At 52.9% G+C, this 20712-nt stretch overlaps 1 protein-coding gene across 2 annotated transcripts in view; it reads left to right on the forward strand.

Moving 5' to 3' along the window:
* Window positions 1–12718: 12718 nt before the first annotated feature.
* Window positions 12719–20712, forward strand: part of IL1RAP (interleukin 1 receptor accessory protein) — a 59600-nt gene continuing 51606 nt past the window's right edge. For both annotated transcript variants that reach the window (XM_090051974.1, XM_090051975.1), the window contains exon 1: window positions 12719–12778. The gene's annotated coding sequence lies outside the window, so the exon portion shown is untranslated. The remainder of the gene's footprint in view (window positions 12779–20712) is intronic.

Below are 20712 nucleotides of genomic sequence, written 5' to 3' on the forward strand. Positions count from 1 at the left end.
TCTATTCCAACACGGAGGGAAGGCAGCAAGAAGGCACAGCAGCCCCCCTGGCTCTCTAGGGACCTAGCGGACCTCCTGTGGCTAAAAAGGAAAGCCGACAAAGGATGGAGGACGGGATTCACCTCCAAGGAGGATTACTCCATGCTGGTCCGGTCCTGCAGGGAGCAAACCAGGAAAGCCAAGGCTTCAACTGAACTCCAACTAGCTTCAGGCATCAAGGACAACAAAAAGTCCTTTTTCAGATATGTGGGGAGCCGGAGGAAAAGCAAGGGCAACGTTGGACCCCTGCTAAACCAGATGGGGCAACTGACAACTGACGCCCAGGAAAAAGCCAACCTATTAAATAGGTACTTTGTGTCAGTCTTTCATCAGTCACACGGGATGCCCATGCCTGCTACGGGACAGGGAGATCCGGGTGACGGGGATCCCCTACCCTCCATCAGTGCTGACCTCGTAAAGGAACACCTTGAGAAGCTGGATACCTTCAAGTCAGCCGGCCCTGACAACCTGCACCCCAGGGCACTCAAGGAGCTGGCGAGCGTCATAGCCCAGCCCCTGGCACGGGTCTTCGAGAGCTCCTGGCGCTCTGGTGTCGTGCCCGAAGACTGGAAGAAGGCCAATGTGGTGCCGATCTTCAAGAAAGGGAGGAGAGTGGATCTGGCTAACTACAGGCCCATCAGCCTGACTTCTATCCTGGGGAAGATCTTAGAAAAGTTTATTAAGGAGGCCATCCTTGAGGGACTGGCCCAGGCTAACATCCTAAGGGACAGCCAGCACGGGTTTGTTGCGGGTAGGTCTTGTTTGACTAATCTCCTTTCCTTCTATGACCAGGTGACCTATCACCTGGACAAGGGAGAAGAGGTTGATGTCATATATCTTGACTTCAAAAAAGCTTTTGATCTGGTATCCCATGATCACCTCTTGGCCAAACTGCCCAGTTGTGGCCTTGGCTCCACCACGATCCGCTGGCTGGGAAATTGGCTCCGTGGTCGGACCCAGAGGGTTGTGACTGATGGCAGTCACTCATCGTGGTGCCCTGTGACCAGTGGGGTTCCTCAAGGCTCTGTCCTGGGACCCATCCTGCTCAACATCTTCATTAACGATGTGGACACTGGAGTTAGGAGCGGACTGGCCAAGTTCACCGATGACACCAAACTTTGGGGCAAAGCATCCACGCCAGAGGACAGGCGGGTGATCCAGGCTGACCTGGACAAGCTCAGCAAATGGCCAGACGAGAACCTCATGGTGTTTAACACCGAAAAATGCAAGGTTCTCCACCTTGGGAGGAAAAACCCGCAGCATCCTTATAGGCTCGGCAGTGCTACATTGGATAGCACTACAGAAGAAAGAGACTTGGGGGTCATCACTGACCACAAGATGAACATGAGCCTGCAATGCGATGCTGCGGCTAGTAAAGCGATCAAAACACTGGCTTGCATCCATAGATGCTTCTTGAGCAAATCTCGGGACGTCATTCTCCCCTTGTACTCGGCCTTGGTGAGGCCGCAGCTGGAGTACTGCATCCAGGTTTGGGCTCCACAATTCAAGAGGGATGTGGAGAAGCTTGAGAGAGTGCAGAGGAGAGCCACGCGCATGATCAGAGGTCAGGAAAACAGATCTTACGGCGACAGGCTGAGAGCCATGGGGCTCTTTAGCCTGGAAAAGCGCAGGCTCAGGGGTGATCTGATGGCCACCTAAAAGTTTATCGGGGTGACCGCCAGGATCTGGGGGAACGTCTGTTCACCAGAGCGCCCCAAGGGATGACGAGGTCGAACGGTCACAAACTCCTGCAAGACCGTTTCAGGCTGGACATAAGGAAGAATTTCTTTCCTGTCCGAGCCCCCAAGGTCTGGAGCAGTCTGCCAGCGGAGGTGGTTCAAGCACCTACATTGAACACCTTCGAGAGTAAATTGGATGCTTATCTTGCTGGGATCCTGTGACCCCAGCTGACTTCCTGCCCTTTGGGCAGGGGGCTGGACTCGATGATCTCCAGAGGTCCCTTCCAGCCCTAATGCCTATGAAATCTATGAAATCTATGAGACAACATGAGCAAGGACCACCCACTCATCCAGAGGGCTAGACGTTCATCTATCTGCCTTGTTTAGCTATCTGCTGCCCCATAGACAAAAGTTACCCTGGGCGCTTATACACGTCACGATTCTGTACATGTATAGAGGCAATGCTCTCCTTGGGCTCAACACAGAGGGGTTGGACCCGATGAGCTGCAAGCTCCCTTCCGGCCCCTAACAACTATGAGACCATGAAACAGGGGCGAACATCCTATAAACACACAGCTGTGTGAGAGTGATCTTGCAGCTTAGCGCACACAGTATCTTCTCGCTTAAAATAACTGGATAATTGATGCACAAATCGTGGGCACAAAAATCTATCTGGAGGGGCCAACCACTGGGTTGACAAAAGGCATCGTCTTTACAGAAGTAGTTTTCATTATATAAGTACAGCAGGAAGTATTTGAGGATGCTTCAGTTTGGCTTCTTAAAAGACGAGGTTGCTTGACAACAGTGGCCCCTGGAGAGCTGGGTAAAAATATTTGGATGATGAATAGCAAATTTCCTGAAAAATCTTTACAAAAGACTGTGATGATTTGTAAAACCTCCCCTCTCCACCTAAGAAATGGTGGTGTTGCGGGACGGGGGGAATGATGTCAAAACAGTCAAAATACAGAACTGCATTTCAAGGTCTTCAACATTTTGTCTCAGAAATGCCACTGTAGTTGCTGGACATTTTCTAAATAAAACTGAATTTTTGTTTCAATCAAGAGTTTTTCTGATGACTTAAAAATAAATAAATAAAATTGACCAAAATTTGAAAGGAAAAACAATTTTTTTTTAAAAAAAGAGGGATAACTGACTCAGAAGGAAGTGATTCAGTTTGGATTGAAGAAAATGTTTTAGCTTGATTTGAAATGTAATATTTCAGGGAGTTTTACTGAAAAGTTTGAAAGCAATCAAAAACTTGCTATTTCAGCTCAATCCCAACCATTTTGATTTTTGTGCGTTGGTTCAGCCCTTGGCCCAGATATTGCTTCTTCGTTCAGCTCTATCCTGCTGCACAAGTTTCACTGCACATAAGAATAGCTTTACTCGCTGACGGGTTTGACAATGCATCTGAACACAGGATCAACGGCGAGGCGGGGAAGGTGAGTCATAGACTAGATCCATCACGACCGCGGCTAAAGGAACGGTAACTTGGCTGATAACTGAAGCCTGTTCCCCTCCAGCTCTTATGAAAACCATGCTAAGGACTGAAGAGAGAATGAGAGCTGGCAGTCTCAACCCAAGGGACCACTTCGAATAACCCACCCAACCTCTGTATGAAATAGCAACCATGTAGGGCTCATCTATACCATGGCACAGCTGAGCCCTGCCTACCTGACTCCTCTGACCTGGTTCAGGCAGATCTGCCCCCAGGTCTGCGATTTCCACTGGGTGCTGGGAAGAAGCCCACAGTGGTTTCACTGAGGAATGTGGACTCCGTGGGTGGGGTGCAAGTGGGGCACCCTCAGGCCTCTCTGCTGCAGTATAGACCAGTTTTTCATTTGTGGACCTCTTTGGAAATTTTGAACGGCAGTATAGGCCCCTTGAATTGTACGTGTGAGTATTCACGTATATTTGATTGATCATAGCCGTCTTGGACCATTGACTTAGAGGGTAGTAATCAATGGCTTAATGTCTAGTTGGCAGCCGGTATCAAGTGGAGTACCCCAGGGGTCGGTCCTGGGGCTGGTTTTGTTCAATGTCTTCATCAACGACCTGGAAGATGGGATGGATGCACCCTCAGCATGTTTGCAGATGACCCCAAGCTGCGGGGAGAGGTAGATGTGCTACAGGGTAGGGCTAGGATGCAGAGGGACCTGGACAAATTGGAGGATTGGGTCAAAACAAATCTCATGAGGTTCAGCAAGGACAAGTGCAAAGTCCGGCACTGAGGAGGGAGCGATCCCCTGCACCGGGGCAGGCCGGGGGTGACAGGCTGGGCAGCAGCTCTGCAGAAAAGGACCTGGGGGGACAGGGGACAAGAAGATAAACAGGAGCCAGCAGTGCGCCCTTGGTGCCAAGAAGGCAAACAGCATCCTGGGCTGCATCGGTAGTAGCGCTGCCGGCAGATCCAGGGCAGCGATTATTCCCCTCTATTCAGCACTGGGGAGGCCACATCTGGAGTCCTGTGTCCAGCTGTGGGCCCCCCACTACAGAAAGGATGTGGACACATTGGAGAGAGTCCAGAGGAGGGCAAGGGAAATGGTTGTGGGGGACAGGACTGGTGAGGAGAGGCTGAGGCTGAGGGAACTGGGCTGATTGAGTCTGCAGAAGAGAAGACCGAGGGGGATTGAATAGCAGCCGTCACCTCCCTGCAGGGGGGCTGCAAAGAGGCTGGAGCTGGGCTGGTCTCAGTGGGGGCAGATGACAAGGAGCAATGGGCTCAGGTTGCAGCAAGAGAAGTTGAGGTTGGATATTAGGAAAAAAATTCTCACAAGGAGGGTGATGAAGCCCTGGAACAGGTCACCCACAGGGGTTATGGTGTCGCCATCCTTGGAGGTTTTGAATGTCCGGGTAGACAAAGCCTTGGCTGGGATGGTGTAGTTGGGGCTGGTCCTGCCTGGAGCAGGGGGTTGCACTAGATGTGACGTCCTGAGGTCCCTCACAGCCTTCATTGCCTATGAGTCTACGATCTTCTTATGGGGAAGCTGTTTTTAAAAACAAAGTATTCTGATGGCTACAGGAGTTAATGACAATTAAGGCTGGACCTGATCCAACTCCTATTAAAGTCTTTGGTGTAAAGTCTAGGGAAGGTCCTGATAACTCTGCATATACATATGGAGGGCATTTGCACCCAAAAACTTGCAAAGCACAATTTTTCCAAGTATTTAGTTGGTCTAATAAAAGATATGACATCTTCCCAAAGAAGCTTGCCGGCCTATGAACCGCACTGCAGAAGTGATCATCGTTGTCCTCTGTGGAGGGGACGCTCCCTCTTCCTTGACATTTTGCATTACCAAATCCCTCAGGTAGGAAGGGGTGGTGCACCTCCAGTGCAAAGAGGGTAATGGCCCCTGTTTAAGTGGTTGGCTCCTAGGTTTTCACTTGTACTAAACCAGTAATATTAACCTCAGAGCCTAGTAATCGGCTCCTGCCTTGTACAAACATTGTGCAAGGTGCCGTGCAGCCTGCCAGTTTGTTTTCTACATCTGATCTGAGCTGTGTAACCTTTTTAAGGGCCTTCCTAAAGCAATCCTTAACTCACTTGCAGATAAACTGTGAGTCTAAAGGTTAACAGTGCTTTATTACTGCTGCAGTGGAATCAAAGATTTCAAAGGCCACTGTCAAAAGGGTTTAGGATTTTTAAGGGAAAAAAACAGCTATTGATTATAATCATAACCCTTTCAAAGGGGAAATTGGGGTTTTTTTTTCCCTTCACTAATTATGTGTGCTTTTCCTCCATTGTCTGGCCACTCTTGTTTATGGAGGGTAGCTTTGCAGAACTGGGACGTCGGCAAGTTTGATTTTTCAAACCGAGTGTATTGAAAAAGTACATGAAGAAATGCACAGGCTTTAAAACTAAATAGGAAGGGAATGGTGTGTTAAGTGGTCTGTCTATAAGCCAGGTCAGTGTCCTTGAAATAGCTTCATTTTGCTTAGGCAGTCTGCATCGCTAAATGGTTTTTCCCCCTCTCGTGGGCAGGCGAACCTTGCTATCTTGTCACAAGGCTCGGGAACGAGAGGCCAGGCACCACCTGATGAAGCAGAAGCAGGGCGACCAACTGGCCTGAAGAGGCTTTTACACAATTTAACACCTTAGAAAGTCTTTGGTGACAAAATGCCACTTCATTGCAATCAGCATCGGTGATGAAGGGGTGAGAGAAGTTGCAGGTAATCAGGGCTCAGAGCAGATGCCGACTGTCAAGTCTTTCTAAAACGGACGCTGGCCCTGCTCAACTTGCAAGAGTCAGAGAGAGATCAGGCTGGGAGGGAGCTCCAGAGGTCACATCTACTCCGATCCAAGGCAGGATCAGCCCCATCCAAACCAGCCCATACAACCATAATCTAAACTCTACATAAAACGACCCTCACCCCTGAGACATCATAGACCTCACACCTGAATCTGCCGCAGGTAAAGCAGGGGGACCACAGCAGCCAACGTCCTGCTCCTATAAAATATGCAAAAAGAAGACAGGGTTGCCTGCAAACTTCACGGTCAGAGAGTTTCTCCAGCTTCTGGTGCACTTTGATTTCTGGCCCAGTGGGATATTTTGGCAGAGTATGGAATAAAGGGATGGATCTGGTCCAACACATGCGTCTGAATTGTCAAAATTATCGGTGGGAAGAGATGTTCCTCTAGGAAAAGGAACAGACATTGCATATATCCCTGGATAAGTTATGATGGTGCTTGTCCCGGAACAAAAATATCCCAGGATTGGCATGTTATATACATCACCCTTCTAATCTGAGTATTTGAGTCCTATTGATTCAATGATGCAGTCCCAGGATAACGGTACAGGTCTACTTTGCAATATCCCAGGATAAACTGTTACTACCTTTTATCTGGGAAACTGTATTAGGATTTATCCCAGGACAATGGACGTTGACACCTGTACGACTGCACTTTCTCTGGGGGTGGGAAATGGTTTTTCCCAGGATAAATGCAGGATCTATTTGCAGCCTAACTCTCAAATGTGAATCAGATTTCTTTTTGGCATAAGCACATCTATATCTTTCATGAACAGCTGGATAAGATAAAGAAGCAGACTCATGGGGGACAATTGCTTTTTGGAAGATATCTGCATTATGCAACGGAGAGGCTATGAATGTGCAGGCCACTATCGACCTACTTGTCCTTTCAGGACAGATAGAGATTAGACTCCTAATGGCCCCCTGTCTCCAATTTTTTTAGAGGTTTCCACTGTGTCTTGGGCTTGAATCCAAGCAAAACCCAGAAGCAGGATGACCCCAGACTCTGACGTGGGCCGTGATGGCAGCGGTCAGTAAGGATCAGCTGATTCAAGACATCGAACGTGAATTTGAACTCCAGGTCTTCCAGGAGCCTCAGCCCCACCTCAGCCCCGGTGTGACCTTGCTTGGAAACTTGGCTGCTCTGCCTAGCTGAGCAATTCAAGCTAGTTTGCAAGTCACCATTGCACAACCTCCTCTCTGCAAAATGTTCTTCCATGATGTAAGCCTGTATGTGCTCATTTAGGAAGACACCTCCCATTGCCGCGCCTGTCCTCTGATCTGTATTTTAGCTAGAAGGCAATTTATCTGACGAGATGTGGTTCTACAGTAGGTGCAACGCCTTCACGGAGAGTCCTACAGGTTATAATCCTGTATACTTTAGGGCTTGCTTCCTGGAACAGAAGGAAGGCAACCTCGGCTGGATGGGGCTGATTAAACAAGCAGGAACCCATCTTTGGAGAGTTATGAAACTCCCTTGGACTGACTGTGTCAGACTTCCCGGACAAGGGATGGATGAGAAAACCAAGAATAGAGCCAGGATGAAATTTAACTGTACAAACTTCAAGGTCATGTCATTAGGGACAAAGGAGGAAGAAGACTTGAGCGTATTGGTCAATCACAGGATGACGAGGAGCCTCCAGGATGGCTACGGAAAAGCATCGTTGTCTTCTTCGGCAATCCCTCACAGTCGAAGGCAGTTGTCTTATCTGTATGTCCGAAAATGTACCCTTCCATTTACGCTGGCTTAAATTTACTGCGCAGTAAATTCCCTGCACAGTGGGAATAGGCCAGTGTCCACACGTGCAGGCATTAAGATGCATTAACGCTGTGTGTGAACTGACTTGGGACTAAAGTTAGTTCCAAGTCAGTCCACACACACAGTGTTACTGCACAGTAAGGCATCTACACGTGTGTTACTGTGCAGTAACTAACCGGGTGTAAATTCGGTACCTGCATGATGCTCAAGTCAGTGTAAGTAGCCATCTTTACTGTGTGGTACGGGTGTGCAGGTGTAGACATACAGCTGTACTGCACAGTAATTTCAGGTGCTGAGTAGTAAATGCACATGTGTAGATGCACCCACTGTTGGCAGTGAGCCGAGCTTACGGTAGCCCTGGGTGCATGCTGAGAAACACACCTGAGATGCACAGTGGTACATGGGAGGGTGCTGAGTGGGTGTGAGTGGTTACTAGCTACCTACACTGCCTAATTTCTAGGCTTTGGGATGTGTTGCGTGGGAGCAAGGGTGTGAGATGTGCTTCACAGCCCCGGTGCCCAGCTTGGCAGAGATAGAGCAGGCGTTTAATGGGGCAAAACAGCAGCAAAATCGTTCTCCATCAATATGTCTGGGTTTAGACCCCAGGGAGGGGGAAGAGCTCCAAGCTTAGGGCTATTGCTGGCACAGGATCCCCTGGGGATAACTAAGCTCTGAATAAATTACAGCTGGAAATGGGAAAACAGCTTCTACCCAGCAGAGGAAGGAGGAGGAGGAGTGGGTGCAGGGGCCACTGGAGGAAGGGACATGAAATCTGTGTTAAGATACAGCTTGAGAAATCCATGAAAGGGATTCGATGGCACAGCTGGCTGTCATAGCAGGGATGGGGTCTCTTGCAGTCTCGTGTCCTACATATCTATGCCTAACAGGGGTGCGAGGTATTGCAGCGGCCAAGCCAAGGAGGCATCACTCATCCTTCAAGATCCACGGACCTTTTCCCCATACTCCTGGGGCTCATCCCGGCCTCCTGGCATCATTCGAGGCCACGCTTCTCCCTGGTGCAATTTCCTTCTGTGGTTTCCGTTGGCAAGGCTCTTTGTTCCCTGCCCAACGCTGCTCTTTGCTATTAAACTGCTGCTGTACCTCAGCCAGATTGAATAAAATAATAATTATAGTCATTAAAATTTTTTATGTGGGTCCCCTCTTTGCAAGCATTTCAAACTATGTATTTAATGAATTGCTATTCAAATCCAAGTGCAGCTCCCTCTGGGGTGTAGCCCTGCTGTAGGTAAGCGTGCAGCACAACAGTGCACAGCAGCATAGGGCAGGAGTGAAAGGGGTTGGTGTATAAATAAACCTCCTAGCATCACTAAGTGGGGAATCATAGCCCCATTTTTGAGATGGAGGTGGTGATGAAATGTTGACTGCGAAGCCACAGAAGACAGGCCTGACGTGGAGTTTTGCAACCAGCTTTAGTTTGGGGTTCTTGTCCCTGAAAGCTTTGCTCACATTCATGAACCATCCATGTGAAGCTAACGTTGAACTGCAGCTTTGCACTGGGATCAGGGAGCAATCCTGATGTCCACCCCTGGGCCTAAAGTGGCTCTGATGGACTTCTGCTTTGAGAGTCCGGAGCTGCTCGAACCAGGGCAGTGAAGTGAAGTTCAGTGCATGTGAGGGAGAGAGACATGGCGGCACGGATGAAAACCTACTCTGATTTGTCTTGCAGCGGCACGAAGGACCTCAAACCAAGATAAATCACCTTGTCCAGTCTACGGGTGGAAGCATCATACCAGAGTGAAGGATTATTTAGTTCCTGATGCTGGGCTCATCCCCGTGCACCACCCAGAATTGCATTCAGTGACACGACTAGCATCTCAGAAGGCAGGGTAGCATTGCACCTTAACGACTAACTAAATCACAGATACATAGCATCTGCTTTCAGAAGCGGCTGGCTTGCTTCAGCCCATGCTTTCAAGCAAGTTGATGCCTGTGAAAGCTGACGCTATCTTTGATTTAGTTGGTCTATAAGGTGCAAACCTATCTCAACTTCATGGCTCACTACCTCTCTACGTTCAGTATCCGCCATGGGTTGCTTTTCATCTCCAGTACGGCGGAAAGCTTGTGCAGAGGGGTGCCATGCTTCAGTAGGGCGATTTTCAGTACCTGCATTGCTCAGTACTTTTATCTTAGAAAAAGGAGGTTAAAGAAATATGCCTGGTACTTCGGGGGACTCCAGCTCAGCCCCCAAGCTGCATGGCCGTGACAGCGCAGAATAATTTATCCCACTTCTCACGGTTAATTACTTTCCCAGCAGGGTAAATTAGCCGAACACGGCTGCTGTTGGGATCAGAGCTAGCTCACTGCACGCTAGCGGGTGTCTCTGCCCCACGCTGCATTTTGCCATGTGGAAGGTGGGGAGCTGTGGGCTTCTCTTCTTTCCTCCTAGGGGAGCTCAATCCAAAGCCTCCGAGGAGCCCTGCCTCTGGCACTAGTGAATGTGACACTCCTTGCACACTGTCCTGTTGTGCCAGGAGCAGATTTGTCACTCATAGCTGTGGTATCTCGGGGTGTCCACACTACACAAAGAGAGGATGGGGCAACCAGCTCCGTGCACTGGCTCGTAGCCTGGGCACGCGAGGATGAGACGAGGTGGTGAGCAGAGGTGCGTTTTGCTCCTGAGCACGCTGGAAAATCAGGTCTCCATCCCCGCACCAAGAGGGACAGCTTCCTCCCTGCCTCTCTTCCCAGAGTTAATGCATCTGGAGTGGGGATGAGTGGGCAGGGCAAATTGTCTTGGCAGCAGGATGCAATGCAGACATAACCTTGGAGACTCTGCTCCAAGCTGTGGATCACCATGGAGATGAAGACAGAGACTTGAACTTGATCCAGTGCACAGTGGGAAGCCGTGGTATTGGGGAGGGCAGCTCCCATGCTCTTGCCCTCGGGCTGAGATGTGCCGAAGTGTCCTGGGATAACTGCAGTTTCCTCAGCACTGAGCCTCGAGTCCAGATAGACTGTGTTGCTGGAGTCCAGCCCAGAGGGGACAACACCGGGGCATCCTCTGCCAGGATCCTCTTGGGCAGCCAGAAAGGATAAAGAGCATCACCTACAGCCCCTACTTCCTTGCTTACAGCAAGTACATTAGAGAAGTCCCAAAATATGAGCTGGAGGGCGTCTCTTAACAACAGAGACTGCTTGTACCTGCAGTTCCCACAGGACCCTCCACAGCCCGTGCCCCCCCAATCTACCTTGCTCTGGCTCCATGCCTGGGTGACCCCTGGCCCATCAAGACGGATGCTGAGGATGCAGGCTGGAAGGGTTTGTAGGGCCGTGTCAGCTGCATGTGCATGTTACCTCATCTCGTGGAGGTCCAAAAGAGCTTGTTCCTGGGAAAAATGAGAAGCCAGGGGGTGATACCAGCACCCATTGAGCACAATGCATCCAAAAAGGACTTTAACTGCTTTCATGCATGACCCTGGCTGCCAGCCACCTCTCCTAGGCAAGCAAACATTGCATTGCGCCAGCCCAATGCTTCTCAGCCGGGGTCCCACAGCCCACCGGGGTGCCTTGAGATCCACCCCTTTCCGCGGGGTGCCGCGCCGTGTTAGTACATCTAGGTGTGCAAACAGGACGCACAGAAGAAACCCACAGATTTCACATAGGAATGCAAAACTGGGTCTTTCTGAATTTTTTCGCAACAGAAAAAAATGCTCCGTTATTTTTCTGTAGGTGAAGAAAAAAGTGAAAATGAAGAGCTGGCATTTTCTAAGTGGGGTCTCGAGCCTATCCAGGGCTGGCTGCATAGGCTGGGAACCCCTGTGCTAGGCATAGCACCAACACAGTGCAAAGGCCCCCGTTTAAGGGGATGCAGCGTCTCAATAAGTGAAGGGAGGAAGCGATACGTGTGGATCCATAACCCGTGCCCTTTGCTTCTCTCCTACCGGCCCCAGGCCGAGGATGCAGGCTGCACGAGGAAGAAAGGAGACACGGCGCTCGGCCTGGTATTCGTGTGCATTTATAGTCCCAGATGAGAGCGCTCGCTTGAAGGCCTGCGCCGTGCAAGCAGCGCTCGGAGCAGCTTGGCCTTCAGACACGCTTCCTGCTTGGCACGGCGGGCAGGAAACTTTCAGCTGGCAAAATAAATGTGGACAGTAGAGGGAGCCAGGATCCCCTGCTATCCAAAACCAGGGGGACAATTCAGGGCTGGGAAAAGAGCCTTGCCTTTATGCCCGTGGGCCGCTCGCCAGCCTTCGGGGCGGGCAGAGGGGACCTCTGACCCCCCACAGCCATCTCCTGCAGTCTGGGCAGCGTGTAGCTTGCAGAAGTGCCCCAGAAGCAGCCCGATACGCGGGGTCCCTTTAGGACCTGACTCTCCCCACTTCCTTCCGAGGGGACGCCCAGCTCCCAAAACACAGCAAACGTGGGGCATGCTCCAGGCAGGTGTGCCCCCTCCGCTGCCAGCCTGGGACTGCAGGGTCCGTCCCGTCGTGGCAGGGCAGTTCGAGGGCCTGTCACTTTTCCACCTGTGGCCCAGGTGCACAAGGCCTGGCCTGCGTCGGGTTTGGTCTATTTGCTGCCGCTCAGCTTGCAGCACAGCAGACGTGGGGCGGGAGCCACAACTAAAACTCTCCCAGGCCTTGGTTATCATCCTGCCCCTGGGGTCCTGCTCTGGGGGACCCCAGCTCCCTCCCTGCCACTCACCGCAGCCCCTTTGCCCTCCGGTGCCTCCGCGCTGCCCCCAGGCTGTGGCCCAGCTCGGCCCTTCCAGCTGTTCCAGGGGTGGGGGAGGAGGACAACCCCTGCACCTCCCCCAGAGGCACAACTGGAAGAGGGCAGGACCCCCCTCCCCCCCATGGCTGCAACTTCTGGAAGGGAAGCGCCCCCTCCTCTGACTGCCTGGCACATCTGGAAGAGCCAGCTGCTCCCCTGGCAGCACATCTGGAGAGGGGAGGGAAACCCGCCTCCTTCGCATGAGGAGGCGTCACTGGGGGGGGGGTGAGCCAATCAGGGGCGAGGGGGCGGGGACAAGGAGCCTCCGGAAAAGAAAGTGCTGGGGCAACAAAGTAGCAGACGGGCTCGGGCCGGGCAGCGGGTGAGTGCAGGGCGCTGAACTGGCGGGCGGGCGGGCGATGGGGGAGGGCTGGGGTCTCTCCCAGACCCCTCCCGGGACTGCCTCAGTTTCCCCGTCCAGGCCGAGGGCTACAGGGTGGCAATGGGCACTGCCCTGGGGGCAGGAGGGGCCCCGGGTGGAAGAGGAGCGTGGCCGGGGGCCACCAGCAGCCCCCGAGACCCGGGAGGAGAGCCAGCACCATCCTTCGCCCTCGTGCCCCGGGCACAGGCGGGGGGGCTGGACCGTCCGCTTCGAGCCGGGCACTTTATTTTACCCTCCGTGTTTCAAGTCCCGGAGCCTGGCACGCCTGCCCTGTTCTGCTGCCCGCCTGCTATGTTAGATGGGGAGGGGGACAAATCCCCCCGGCCGCCGGGAAGCCCCGCATGCTCGGTGTTACCGAAGACAGCCGGGCACGGGTTCGGGGCGGGCAGGGTTAGCTAGGCCAGGCGCGCTTTGCGGGGGGTGGGGAGAGCAGCAGGGACGCCGCCAGGCCCCCACCCCCAGCGGGGCTCCAGGCCCCTGACCCGTCTCAGTTAGTTTCGTACATCGGTGGGTTAATAATTGCTGCAGAGCGCAGCCCCGCGCAAGATGCCCAGGGCGGTGGGGCTTTCTCTGGGTCTGTGGTCATGTAGGTCCTAAATTCACCCCTGCACACGTACACATCCTCACGCTCGCACGCGCTCCCCTACAGCCTTTCTGCTTGTGGCCCAGCTCGCTGGGATGCACTTGCCAAACCTCGCCTGGCGTCTGTTCGAGTGTCCTGTGCTGGGCCAAGAAGTGGGTTGTGTCTCTCATTTATTGTCATTATCCCAGCAAGTGCCCTCCCTCTTGCTCCCTTTTTACCTCTGGATTTACGAGGCCCCATCCTTGTCGGCGGAGAGTTGCACGCTCTCATCAGCTTGCTTCCGTCTCTGCCGCCGTCTCCCCGCTCCCAGCCGGGTGAGACTAGGAGCCCCGCACGCCGACAGCTTCCCGCATGTTATTTATTCGGCGTCGTGCAGAGTGCACGCGCCTGGTCGCAGAGAGAGCCATTTATTACCGCCTGCCTCGGAGGACGTGCGTGTTGCATTGTTGTGCGCCTGGCAGGAGCACCGGTATTGTGCGAGCGCGGCGGGAGCTGGGGGTAGCAGCCCCGGGCATCGCCCCATCCAGGCAGCTCGGTTGCAGAGCGCCAGTGAAGGACTGCAGGTGCCCTGCTTCCCTGCCGTGCCCGGGACAGGGGTGAGCACGCGGAGATGGAGCCGTACAAGTGTTCGACACCCAGGGCCGGTGGGAATGCCCGTGGGGGGATGTGCCCGGCTCTGGGGTCACCTTCTCCAGGCAGCATCTGCTCTGACGGTGTCAGGCCCTCGTGTCTCCCAAGCCAGTGGTTTTTGTGCTGATCTAGCTGAGGGGAGAGGGGCTGTGGTGGTGAGGGGGCAGAGGAAGGGGAAAGAGGACATAGGACCGGGGGCTCCTGGCTGAGCCGTGGAGAGAGTGTGGTGTGAGATGCAGCGCGCTTCTGGTGGACGCAGGGGAGCAGCATGCAAGCAAAGGGCTTGTCGGAGAAGGGTTTGCACTGGAGGACCAGGCTGGGCCAGAGGGGTGAGGCGCTTGCAGATGAGGGCAGGACTATTCAGTGAGACCTTGCAGTGAGGGCAGGACTATTCAGTGAGACCTTGCAGTGCAGGGACTTAATGGAGGGGGCAGACCTGAGCAGAGCCTGGGGGTTGCATGGTGAGGCCCCGAGAGGGCAGGGCGGAGGTCATGGGACTGGGGGCTGCCTCTTGCTACATTGGACCCTGCAGCGATAAACTCTGGAGCCTGCATGCTGAAGGGGAGAGGAGAAGCTATGTTAGGGGAGTAAGCCCGTAGATGAACACCCCTTAGTGCCCCCTCTCTGCCACCCACCTGGCCGTCGGGCACCAGTGTGCAAAATGCTGTCTCGATGGGAGCAGGTCGCAGGGGGGTGCAGGCTGAGGGGCTCCGGCAGGACCTCTTCTCTTGGGCACGGGTGAGGAGGGCAGGAGCCAGCCCGATACCCAGCGCACAGGCTGCTTTGCAGAGCTGGACGGTAGAAAAGATGTGAGCGGAGGGGTCCTGGCCTTCTGGTCTCCCCTTAACCCCACCGCCATGCGCCGCGCTGCTTTGGGGGGACGCTGCAGGGCTTTGCAAAGCGTCGGGTATTTAAAAGAAACCGAGGAAGAGGCACTGTGGAAATGACAAGTCGCTCCACGCTGGGGCACTTTCGGAGACGCAAGCGCAAGTCCTCCCTTTCCTCAGCATCTCTTTTCACTCGCCTCGGGCCACGCAGGGGTTTGCAGCCTTCCTGCTTGTAGGCTCGCTGGTGGAAGGAAGCACAGAGCCGTGTCGTATTGGAAGCAACTTCCTTTCTTCTCTCCGATCTCCGAGCCTGGCAAGTGCTTGGAGGGCAAGTGGCAAGTGGAACAGCTCACCCCAAGCCACGCGCATCTCTGCGCTTCGAGCTGCCATCACCTGGGTGCAGCCTCTTGCCGTTTGACTAAAAGAATAACCGCCCCTTCTTCTCGGCCTGCATCGAGGACTCTTTTGCTCCCCGCACCCTTCTAATTTTTTTGCAACATCTGTTTTGCAATATTTATTCTGGAAAACTGTGACTTGCAGAATAAAATCCACTCCTACAACCTCAGATTTAGCACATGGTGCAACCCAGATTAGAAATGGGCGCCGTGTAGGGCTAACTAGGCAGGGTTTGTTCTGTGGCTGGAGGCTGGTAGAGTGGCCTGAATGATGGGCGGGGGGTAAATCAGTGTTAAAAGTATGTTCAGTTTTTGGTAGTCCAACGTGTACTTGGGGAGGAAGGAAAGGACTTTTGTGGGCAAAAGTTTCAATGTGTTTCTCTCTCTTTTATCCCTCGAACTGGGAAAGATGCAACACGTGGTCTCCAGATTTTGGAGATAAATCCGGATGGGAGGAACCATTTCTCTTTCGAGCCTGGCTCTGCCCGTAGAGACTCCCTGGTTCCCCTGTGCACAGCAGTCCTTGCACAGTGCCCTGTAGGGTCGCTTAAGTGAGCATGTCCGCGTATAGCCAGAAACGCTTGCAAACCAGTGACCCTAATGCTTAGAGCTAACGGGAAGTCGTATAACTTTATGTTGCTATAATTTATGCCAAATTATATGTGGTTTTCTGTTAGAGGGACACTGCATTTTTCCTCACTGAGATTTTCCATTTATTGTGCTGCTTGTGCTTGTAGCTGTTTCTTTCCTCCTGACTGGTTTGCCTTGTGTCCTAGATGTAAATAACAAACTAATTACCGCTAATCCCAGTGCCGGGGAATTGGATTTTTAAAGGTGAAAAATAATTCCCACCGTTAGCTTGGCAATGGCATTTTAGGGCGTTTCACCGTGCAAAGAGATCGAAATGGTGTGGTTTTATTTTTTTTGTTTTTTTAAGGTTCTCCCTGTGATATTTAGACTGGCATTTTGAATCATTTAGAAAACAAATAGAAATGAAAATAGCCTTATGAAATGGATTTGGCCATGCACTGGACGTGGTGATTAATGTAATCTAACGGCTCTGTCTTGCTCTTGCTGAAATCAGTGGGAGTTCTGCCACTGAAATTCGAAAGGAGCAAAAATAAGCCTTAATTCTGGAAAGATTTTGTAGAGAGGCACTTACTACTTAAAGCAATAAATTGCATTTCTGTATTATCCATAAGCTGGGGCTCTTGTGTGCCCGGCAAACCAACCAGAAGATGGCTTGTTTCTAAGGATTGCTGCATAATATTTGCAATGGTAAGGCAGGTTTGAACTACATTTTCAGAGTGGGATGAGGGGCCGCTTTATCCACAACAGCAATGCAGATCGCAGCGCTGAGGGAGTGGAGCTAACTTTGTGCGCCGGTGTCCGTGAAAGCACGTGGAAGCACTTGGCACGTTTGGAGGGTCACACCCGTGTGAGGCAGGATGGCATTAGCATCATCTTATGGGGATTTGACTCCAAATTGTTCCATTTCTCTCCTAACCCTTTCGGTTGGTCTACTAAAAGAGACCACATTTACCCAAAGAAGCTTGTCCGCCTACGTCCTTAGACCAGCACGGCTACAACCCACACCCCTGCACAAACCTCTTCATCACTGACTCAGTTGCTTGATCAGCCCGATGTGCCTGGAGCTTTCTGCGCTGTTTGCTGTAGGAGAGTCAGGGCCCAGTCCCCATCACCACCCACGTAAAACGGAGGTGCCCAAAATCAATGAATGGTTTAGAAATCTGTGGCTTTGCAAATGCTCGGCAATGCACTGCTGGAGCCCAACAGCTAGTCCTACGTAAATGCTGCACTGCAAACAGCCAGATGCCCCCCCGCCCCATACCCGCTGCCAGCCAGCCCCTCAAAAAGAGAAGAAAAATAAATCCAGCTGCAGTCCATATATTTGTTAGCGACTGTCCGTCAGAGGCCCTGGGACCTGTAGAAAGTATTTACCCCGAAGGTCAGGGCTTTGCAAATATGGCTTTATGTACAGGTCATTGGATTTCTTCCCTGGAGAAATTGCCCTCCCTCGTTTGCAAATGTGATAACGGTGGAAAATCTGCTTAACACGGTCGAGCTGGCAAGCTCCGAAGGTGAGCGTGCGCGGGTGTGTGCATGGGGACAAGAGGAGCAGGTCTGAAGCAGTGTCTGGCTCCCAGGACGGACGTCAGGAAGCAATCCTGGCCGGGTGAAGTGCAGCGAGAGGTGGGCGCCAGTGTCTGCTCGGGTAGAGGGCATGGTGATGCCTGCTTGATTTTGTTTTGGGCTCCTTCATGAAAGCAGCACCCAATCAAGAATGATGGGCTGCCTTCTCCCTGCCACCCAAAACCCCTTGGCCTCTTTAGCCGTTGTCAATACAAGGGATTGGTGCCTGCCTTATTCCTGCCAAGGATGCTATGAGTGCTTCGTTCTCCCAGCTCTTCATGCCACTTGCCTTCTGGCCTCTCCCGCAGCAGTGGGACACAGTTACTTCAGCTGGATGCAGACGTTACACTTAGTGTGCATTAAGTGCGCAGAAAGCGCTTTAAAACTGTAACCGAACAGACATTCATGACACGTAAAGTGCTTTACAAATGGCAGATCTGGCTCTAAGTTAACCCTGGATGGAGGTGCCTTTAGACTAAAGTGCTTTAGGTTATGGTGCTTTTCTGAACGTCTGTACTGCCTCTTCATTGCTGGGGCTGAGAAGCAGAGTGTGGTGGGTCACGGGAAATACCAGCCTTGAAGAAAAGCATCGGGAAGCCAAGCCAGCAGTGGGGGGTGCGTGGCAGGCCAGTGGCGGCTGTAGGGTTATTGGGACCCCTTAGAGGCATAAGTTGAAGAACAAAGTTTTAAATAAGTTGAAGAAAGAGGGGGAATTAGATACCTTGTCAAGTGTTAAAATGCAAAATAGAGCCACTTTCTTGCAAAAAACCTCACCCCCCCTAAAAAATGTTTTGCAAAATTTTGCACCCCCCTAAAGTGTAGGGCCCCAGGCTTTGCCCTCCCCTAAGGAATGGGACGTTGGGCTCCTCTTTTAGGTTAGGGATAAACATGTGTGTTGGACCCAAGGCCACTTTTGGGCAAGGGATGACTTCCCCCATCCATCCCTGGTGGGGGCTGAGCACCAAGGAGGCACCCGAGGGCGGTGACACAAGGGAGAGCACATCTCCCCGGGACTGCTGCCACCTTCCTCTTCCTCCTCCTCTATGGAGACAGCTCATGTAGCCAATGTCAAGTGGATGAAATGGGGACCATGACGCAGGCCACGCTAGGCATGCACCCTTTGCATGCACTGAATGGACGTTGCTGCTGAGAGGGGTCGTGGGGCGAGAGGGGAGCCTGGACTTTTCTTTGCGTGAATCTTTCCTTGCAAAACAGATCCCTGCTTTTCTGAGACCTGGAGACGAGGCTTTGGGGGTTGAGCAGAGCAGCTGAACCCCAGACAGCGGAAGGAGGAGGAGGAGAGTCAGGCTGTCTCTCTCTGGCCACCGCTCCCCTGGAAATGCCAGCTGTGCATGCATTGCCTTTTGTTTGTCATTCAGCGCAGGAGACGAATTCATTATCCTCACGAGATCAATCATGTCCCAACCCCCGAATAATTAATATGGATGATGGCTGCAGCGCTGTGCTGCTGCCCGGAGTCCTGCTCCTGCCACCCCCTCTTGAAGGCGCAGCCCGGCGTGACGCGAGCCTTCTCCGGGAAGGACGCGTGACACGAGCATTTACCGTCCGCTCGTCGAAGGGCGAGTGTGTGCTGGAGAAGGGAGCTTGGCCTGACAGCCCGTCGGGGACTGATGGTCACGGGAGAGCTGTTCTGGCCCAGGCATTGCTCCAGATCTTAATGCACAGAGGAGTAGCTGGATTCCTTGGTTAGATCCCCCTTGCAGCTGAAAGAGTTGGGAGTTCCTGCTCATGGAGGGGGTTCATTGCAGCTAAAAGAGCAGCTGGATCCCTTGCAGCTGAAAGGGCTGTGGGGGGGATTTCCTGCTCATGGAGGGGGTTCATTGCCTAACTGGACACAGCCAGTTCTTCCCCGCAGCGAGGGACCTGCTGTCTCGGGGTCTCTGATGCACGTCCCCAAAGCAATGATGTTCAGAGCCAGTGCCAAAGTATCTCCTTCTTCCTGGAAGGAAGAAGGCTTGAAAAGCAAAGTCGATTGAGGTTGGATATCAGGAAAAGCTTCCCTGTCAGAGCAGGGAGGCAGTGGGAGAGGTGCCAGGGAAGGGGGGGACTCTCCATCGCGGGAGAGGGTGGAAGCCAGTGGTCCAGCATGATCTAGGTGTAGCGATGCCTGTGATCTACCCTGAGGATTTCCCAGGCTCCCCGGCTTTCCGGTTACCACATGGGGCTGGGAGGCAATCCCACCCCCAGATGCTGTGTATCAGGGTTGTTTTAAGTCTTCCTCATAGGCGCTGGGTGCTGTCTGCACCCCAGTCTGGGCATGGGGACTGGGCTGGGGCAATGCTCCTGCTGGGACTTAAACTTGGAGGGACTTGCCCCTCTGCTTGAGGTCAGACCGATGCTAGATTTGGGATCCAGAAGGAATTTAACCCCCGGCCCGATTGGTACGGACCGGGGGGAGGAGGGTAGTTTGCTTTCCTCTGCAGCTGCGGGTGTGCACCTCTAGCAGGGATTTCTTTATATGTTAACAACCTTTGCAGCAGCAGGACGTTGGCTGCCCTTGCTTTACCCGTGGCAAGTGCAGGTGTGATGTCTGCTGTTGTGTCGGGGTGGACTGCGTAGTTGTACTAGGAGTTTACAGAGTGGGTCTGTCTGGGCTGGCTTGCACAGGTATGCCCCAGCCTCGGGCAGGGGTTGGACTAGATGAGACCTCTGGATCTCCCTTGCAGCCCCACTTCTCTGTGGTACGACAGTCCTGCACCCCTGCGAGCTGCCATGCCCATTGCTTAGGTGCAGAGAGGGTAAGTGACTGCCCGGAGGCCGCTCCGGTGCACGGGCAGGGACCCCAAATCCGGTCCTTTGTGCTGGTGCCCTCATTGCTGGGCCATTTTGCATCCCAGCCCCCTACGCCTCCCATGCATCATGTCTTCATTCCTCCCTGTGACACTGCTCTACTTGCTGCCCCTTTCCCTTGCCCCCCTCCATGAGCTTTGCTCCGTGAGATGCAAGGATCTGTTACCCCAGTATCCTCAGCCTGTTGCTTTCTGCTCTGCCCCATGGAGTGGCCTGGTTTGGGGCAGATGACGGGGCACCTTCATCATTTATTCTTGGGGAAGGGGTTTGCCGGCAGGGCCCCAAGCAAAATCAATGTCTCTTGGCCAAGCAGGAAGAGTGATTTAGCCATGATGACCTCCAGCCCTGCTTTCCTATGATCCCAAGTCAGGCAGGGGAGGGGCACACCTTACAGACCAACAGAATCAGAGGTGCATACACTTTCATGAGCAACGGGCTCATCGATCCACCTTATAGCAGGTGCTCCAGGCCTGA

This window comes from Crocodylus siamensis, chromosome 6 (assembly GCF_052110815.1).
Source record: "Crocodylus siamensis isolate JL-2025a chromosome 6, ASM5211081v1, whole genome shotgun sequence".
In the NCBI taxonomy this organism is placed as follows: domain Eukaryota; kingdom Metazoa; phylum Chordata; order Crocodylia; family Crocodylidae; genus Crocodylus; species Crocodylus siamensis.